A 7,519-nucleotide genomic window follows, 5' to 3' on the forward strand; every position below is an offset into this window, starting at 1 on the left:
GGGTGTGTGTGGAGGTGCAGGGCAAAAGGCTGGGTGTGGGGGGGGTTCAGGGCAGATGGCTGGGTGTGTGTGGAGGTGCAGGGCAGAAGGCTGGGTGTTGGAGGCGACTCGAGGTCAGGGCAGAGGGCTGGGGGGGTGTGGGTGTGCAGGGCAGAAGGCTGGGGTTGGGGGCGACTCAAGGTCAGGGTAGAGGGCTGGGGTGTGTGTGGAGGTGCAGGGCAGAAGGCTGGGTGTTGGGGGGAGGTCAGGGCAGAGAGATGGGGCTGTGGAGGTGCAGGGCAGAAGGCTGGGTGTTGGAGGCAACTCGAGGTCAGGGCAGAGGGTTGGAGGGGTGTGGGGGGTGCAGGGCAGAAGGCTGGGGTGCTCGGCTTGTGGGGGTGCTCCCAGCCCCCTGCCCTGAGCGGCTCATGGCAGGGAGCTGAGAGGGATATGCCCTGTTCCACCCCCTTCCCCCAGGCCCGTCCCTACCTCTCTCTGCCTGCTCTACGGAGCTGTGTGCACACTGCCACTTGGCTCGGCTCTGCTCTGCTCCGCTCCCCCTCCCCCTCGCAAGGGCCATCGCCAGCAGGGAGAGGGAGGAGGAGGAGGGGCAGAGGGGCCGGAATGCACCAAGCTGTGGAAAGAAGCAGGGGAGGAGGGAAACTTGGCTGCCACAGGACCAAGCTTCTGCCTCCTGTCCCCGCAGGGGAGGGCGGGGGGCCAGGACCCCCCCCCCCCACTGGTCTCCCCAAAAAAAAAAAAAAAAAAAATTGGCTGCCCCAGGCCCAAGCTTCCCCCCACCCCCGCTGCTTCCCCCAGCGTGGCGCTTTCCGGCCCCTCCGCCCCTCCTCCTCCTCCTCTCACCGGGCAGGCAGCGTGCCACTCAGAATCGGCTCGCGTGCCGTGTTTGGCACGCTTGCCGTAGGTTGCCGACCCCTGGTATAGTATCTGCTTAAACTCATAAGGGAATCAAATCAAGACTAGGCTTGGTTTGAGATCTGAGGCACAGGAAAGAAAGCAAGTCAGAAGAACTGGCCTCTGCCCTCAGCCCTTTGTTCCACATACTTCCGGTTGGATCTTGGGCAAGTCATGTGTTAACCTCTGTGTGTCAATCTGATGTACTTACCTACCTAAAGGGTATTTTTGAGTTCTAGTTCATAATATTTGGAATCCTCAGATGCAAACCACCAAAGAAGCACAAAATAGTCTTCAAATTTTGTTGACATCTGCATTTGGAATTACTGAGGGCTCGTCTTCACTACCGGGGAGATAGACGCTGCTGCAATTGATGCAGCGGGTGTTGATTTAGCGGGTCTAGTGAAGACACGCTAAATTGACAGCAGAGTGCTCTCTGGTCAACTCTAGTACTCCACCAGAATGAGAAGAGTTTAGGCAAGTAAACGGGAGAGCATCTCCCATCAACGCAGCGCAATGAAGACACCGCGGTAAGTCGACCTAAGCAACATCGACTCCAGTTACGTTATTCACATAGCTGGAGTAGTGTAACTTAGGTAGACTTAGCCCCGTAGTGTAGACAAGGCCTAGAAATAGGACTGAGGATACTGTGCTTTTCTATTGTTCCTTCCTCCCAAGATCTCCAAGTGAGTTACAAACACAAATGGATTAAACTTCAAAACAATCTGAATAGGCAAAGGAAGAGAAGAAACACACCTATGAGAGAGGTAAATGTAAAGGTGAAATCCCCTTTAACAGATGTGGCTGCTGATAGAGAGCGGTTAAGTGGCTTGTCCTAGGTCTCACAGGAAGTCTGTGGCACAGCTGAAAGAGAACCAAGACCTCTTGATTCCTAGACCTGTGCCTTAAGTAAAGACTTCCTCACTGACCTTATCATAAAGCCAAAAGAAGGGGGAGATATAATAATGAGGTACAGACAAAGAAAGAAAAGAAATAAGCCAAAGGGGTAATATTCTTTAAAACTATAACAATTTGTATTAAAAACAGTGAGAATCAACTATTATTTATAGCTGAATATTATGTTTGTTAGTAGAAAAAAGGAAAGCCATGACTGGCAAGAAGGTCATACAATACAATGCTATATTCATAATACTGTGTCCGTTTTTTACTTAAGATAAATATGTCAGTGCTAAAAGGTAGGATTTTTCTCAGAGATAAGAATGATTCTACCTCTACAAGTTCATACCATTCTATACCTTTCTTAGGCTCTCTGAAATGTGAAAAGTATGTTGCATAGTTGATATACACCTGAAATAGGGCTTTTCAGAGGAAAGAAAATGGGTTATTACCCTGTAGCTATCCCTGTTGGATACACACTTTTAACTATCTGAACTGAAGACTGGATAATGTATCTTGATTTTGCCATACAGTGAGCTGGAAGTGCATTTATCTGGTAGAAAAGAACACAACTGATACAGAAGTTTGAAAAAGACAGTTTGTGCCACATTTTAAAAAGCTGGGCCCTAAACTGTACATGCAAATCTCACATTTGAGTGTGTGAATAAAGTACACATGAAATAATCATTTGTATACTCCAGGGGTTCTCAAACTGGGGGTCGAGACCCCCCAGGGGGACGCCAAGTTATTACATGGGGGGTCGCGAGCTGTCAGCCTCCACCCCAAACCCCACTTTGCCTCCAGCATTTACAATGGTGTTAAATATATATATTTATAAGGGGGGAGAGGCTTGCTGTGTGAAAGGGGTCACCAGTACAAAAGTTTGAGAACCATTGCTATACTCGGCTACATGTACAATAATGTTTTGCAGTTATAATTTAGGTATAGAATATTGAAAATATAACTATTTGTGTCTTTGGTTCATATGTAGTTTACACACTTCTCCAATTAGCTGCATTTATCAGTTAGCTTTGGAAAGATACAAAACAATTTGGTCTGGAGAAAGAACAGGAGCTTGCACCAAAGGTGATCAATACAAAAAAAAAATACAATTATAGACTTTCTTTATCTAAAATGATTCTTGACTTTTTTTTTCTATTCTGATTATGCCCTACAATCTCTAAGATCTGGGACTGTCATGCAAAAATAAAAGGGAGAGACTGATATTCTGGGATTCTGTAAATCAAGTGGCTTTTATCGCCACATAAAGAATCTTGACAATTGAAAAATATGCTTTCAAAAAGTTTGTCACAGAAGGAACAGAAAAATGGAGCATAAATATTTCTGTAGTGAGATCTCTATATGCAGGCCTGTGAAAAACAGATAACATAAGGGACAATGATTTCATATGGGGGAAAAATAAAAAACAAATGGAAATCTTTGGCAAATTTTCTCAAAAAGAGCAAGAGTACTTGTGGTACCTTAGAGACTAACAAATTTATTAGAGCATAAGCTTTCGTGGGCTACAGCCCACTTCTTCGGATGCATATAGAATATAAAGCTTATGCTCTAATAAATTTGTTAGTCTCTAAGGTACCACAAGTACTCCTGTTCTTTATGCGGATACAGACTAACACGGCTGCTACTCTGAAATGGGAAATTTTCTGTTGACTTTTAATGTAAATTTAAATACCTATGTGGTTTCATACCCTCTGTTAGAAGCAGACATGGCAGAACATGTTTCAAAAATAGTTTATTATCATTTGCACTGTGATGACACATACTCAAGTTGCACCATAAAAAATTAAGTGCGAATCCCAAGTAGTGTTCCAGCTGATGCAAGCCAAACAGATGAACTCACAAAGAGTGAAACAAAGGTTAGAAAATACATACTGATACTGTGATATTTCAAGTTGCTCTGAAAGTAAAAACGAATAAGTGCCTATTTTAAGTCTGAATGTCTGTGTGGATTCCTCTGAGCATATCTGAGTAGCCGAGGAATTCAACAATTGTGTGTAACTACTTGCATGTAAAGGCCCAGTGCTGTAAAGACTTTCCACCAGGCATAGTGCTTGCCATAAGCTAGTACTCTCAATGACGTCAATAAGCTGAATTGTGAGCCTGACTGCACACCTGCAGATGCAGGCCCACTGCCACTGCTGGAGAGCATAGCTGCCAGCCGGCTGCTATTCACAATTCTACTCAGGTGGGTAGGGAGTGGGCAGAACCTAGTCTCTGCCTTCCCTCAATGTGCTGGCCAGCAAAGCTGAGCTGGTGCAACAGGGAAGCAGGGATCAAACTGTGACTCTCAGTCACTGTTTGGTCCCTGCCCTTGTCCTGTTGCAGCAGAATTATGCACTGCCTCTTACTTGGACGGATCAGAAGGTGCAATCCAGTCCAAAGGGAGTATTCGCAATAGTAAATACGACACACAATAGTAAGCTTTTACAGAGTGAGTCCCTAAGTGAAAATAAATTTGTTATTCAAACATTACTGAATGCTGTCTATCATCTCTCATATCTACTGGAAGAAGTGCACTTGATTCTGAAGCATGATGAATGTAACCGCTGTAGAAGTAGAAAGATTAATGATTTAAACGGTCTATATTATATGCTTCTATTTTCTTATGTTTGCTTTAATCTCTTAACTCATTTTCCATGGCCAGTTTCTGCTCCAATCAGTAAGTCATTCCCCATAAAATCCTCATTTTACTTCATTGCTTTTCATTATATCTCTAAGTGGAATGAGCCTCCAAGAATTTACCTACGCATAGCAAAACAGAAATTACCAATTGGCAAGTGAAGGTGAAACCATATATTAATTCAGTGACATGCCAACTGAGTATCTTATGAAAGTGCTGTCTTCCATACATTATACAAGTTGATCAGTATTGAGAAGAGGGTTTGTTTTGAGGGGGAACCACTCTCTGCACAAAAAGTATTTCAATTGTTGTTATAATTGTAGAAATATAATGGGAATGTTTAAAAAAAGTAAAATTTACTTCTCATTGGAAGGTGCCATTTTCCTGAAATTAATCAGATTACAACCCAAGTCAGTAAAACACTTAAGTATGTGATTAACTTTAAATATATCCATATGTCCATTGCTAAATAGAGATGAGCTTACCCATGTGCTTGGAATTAAGCATTTACTTAACTGCTTTGTAGAATCGGGGCCTACAAAAACAAGAGGCTGATTTAACATTGAAATCCTGTGGAAAAAGCACTGAAAATCGAAAAGTTTCAGTAGAGACACATTTTTTTCAAATATTTGAGGTAAATATATAGTTTTGTTTTAACATGCCATCCTTTATTTCACTAACTGATGGTGTTCAGTCATGTCAGATAAAGAATGAAACCTGTGCCCCTTATGTCAGAGAGAGTGCATCCCTGAAATGCTTCCCCAGCTCAGTACTTTCCAATCAGACTGTTCCTTTTGAATGTAGATGAGGACCTGATGCAGAGAACAGGGCGACTGGAAAGATGACCTTGGGGAAGTGGTATAGGTTGAAAGTACTGGGCTGAGGAAGCAGCAAAGGTTGGCAGAGGTCGGGGTGAGAGTCTGTGCCACGCCAGGGTATGTCTACACTGCAGAGGTGTGACTGCAGCACATACTGGACCTAGCTTTGATCTAGCTAGCTTGAATAATAATAGCAGTGAAGCCACGGCAGCACAGGCAGCAGCATGGGTCATACAAACCCAGATGGGACCCTGGGTATATACTCAAGCAAATAGCCCGTGCTGCTCCCTATAGTTGATTTCAATGGAAATACTCAAGTAAAATTATGCATGTGCTTAAGTGCTTGCAGATTCAGGGCTTAAGTACATCATTGATGGTGTTTTCCTTCTTCTTTGGAGGTTCAGAAGTTGGATAAATTATGTAGTTGCTCTATACATCTCCTTAGTACCAATTCATCCAGTGCAAATAGAAACTGTGGGATCAACACCTGACTCAAAGGACTAGCACTTAGCCAGGTAGCTTGTAATAACCATTCAGAGGATTATAGTTCAAGGTAAGCATATATATTCCGAAACTTTTATTTTACATCTTAAAAAAACCCCTCAGAATAAACACAAATAATAGTGGATGATCAATAATTAAAAATGAAGGGAAATAATTATTAATACAATTAATAAACTTCAAAACTTGAAGTAAACATTTCTAAAACAAGAGAGAGGAGAAATAATACAAAAGAAAATTTCTGGATAGTAAGGGCATTACCCCATTGCTGACCACTGTTTAAAAGGTCAATTACATTAGAATAGCACACCTGCTGCACATTTGTGTCTTTAAAAATTCATTAAAAATGGAAGGTGTCTTCCTGTTTAGCATCTGCTCTAATTAATGTATTTGCATCTAATTGCAGCAACTCACCTTTAGAGCTTCCTTACTCATTTCCTATGGCTTCAACCTGAACCTTGAACATCTAATGGTTTGCAAAGTGAAGGCTGAAGTCATGATGTAAATTGAATGGCTTTGCCATTGTCAAAAATACTGACTGTCATAAGTCTCCTATGTGGTATCCTTTTCTCTTTCATACAAAAGAAGTGTCACAAGTCTCATTATGTGACTTATATTATGAAAATCTTTATGTTCATTCTCTTTTTAGAAGACACTTTTAATTTTTGTTCCTTAAATTGCAATTATAAAATTACAGTTTGGTTTGCTTTAAATGGAGATCTTCCCAAGGGTTGAGGGCTCCTCACAATGAGCCAAATCTGAGGGAAACCAGTAGGGGGAGTAAGTGGAAGACAATTTTCACAACTATTTCCTTTCACAGGGTTTCCTCCTGAAATCTTATATTAGGGTTTGGAGTTTGCCTCCCGTATGGAACAGGCATTGAGAAATATTTGGGCCACCATCTTTGACAGAGATCCATGTTCATCCCAGCTGGTGGAAGCCAGGAAAAGTTACCTGTGACCACCGTGAATGGAAATAATAGTGTGTTCTTTAGAGGAGGGAACTGCCAACTGGAAAAATCTGAAAATCTAGAAATTTCAAAATTCATCAAAATTTCTTTCAAACATTTTTTCAAAAAAATTTCCATGAAAAAAAAATTGTCCCTTTTCAACCTGCTTTTGAAAGGGCCAATATTTTTTAAAAATTCAACAAAAAGTTTTCAGAAAAAGTTTTAACAAGTTTTATGAAAAGTATTCTGCAGTTTTTGACCAGCTGTCCTGCCAACTTCTCTGAAAATGCAAACGTTACATATATTAGTCCAATATATGAATTAGAAGCTGAATCTTCAAAAAGCCAGCAGTCAGTGCAGATGACCTCTTTAATTATCACCTCATCTACAACTCATCAATCTTCGAGCAATGGTCTCTATATGTATTCCAAATGTGGGTGCACATGAATGCCATGCGTCTGAGCTGGAAGATTTCCATAGCAGTGTCTGTTGGCCGGCACGTGGACTGTATGTAGCCTCATGGTGCAGGCAAGGTTATATGAGGCTGTGCGGGATGACGCCTCCTCAGTTCCCTCTTACCACTGCGTGGTCAGAGTCGGAATCCTTGTTCCTCCGTACTCATAGATTGCCTGCGAGAACGATTTGTCTGTTGTAATTAGTGTTTCTCTTTTCTGATATTGTTAGTGTTAGTGTCGTTAGTCTCATCCTTGCCTTGTTTGGGGCTGGGCTCCCCTACCCCACTTCTCTGGGGGACTGTGCCCCATATTCCAGGGTTCAAGAACTGAGTCATGCCCTCGCTCATTCTCAATGAGCACCACC

Source organism: Terrapene carolina, unplaced genomic scaffold (assembly GCF_002925995.2).
Source record: "Terrapene carolina triunguis isolate 2854851 unplaced genomic scaffold, T_m_triunguis-2.0 Scaffold58, whole genome shotgun sequence".
NCBI lineage: Eukaryota > Metazoa > Chordata > Testudines > Emydidae > Terrapene > Terrapene triunguis.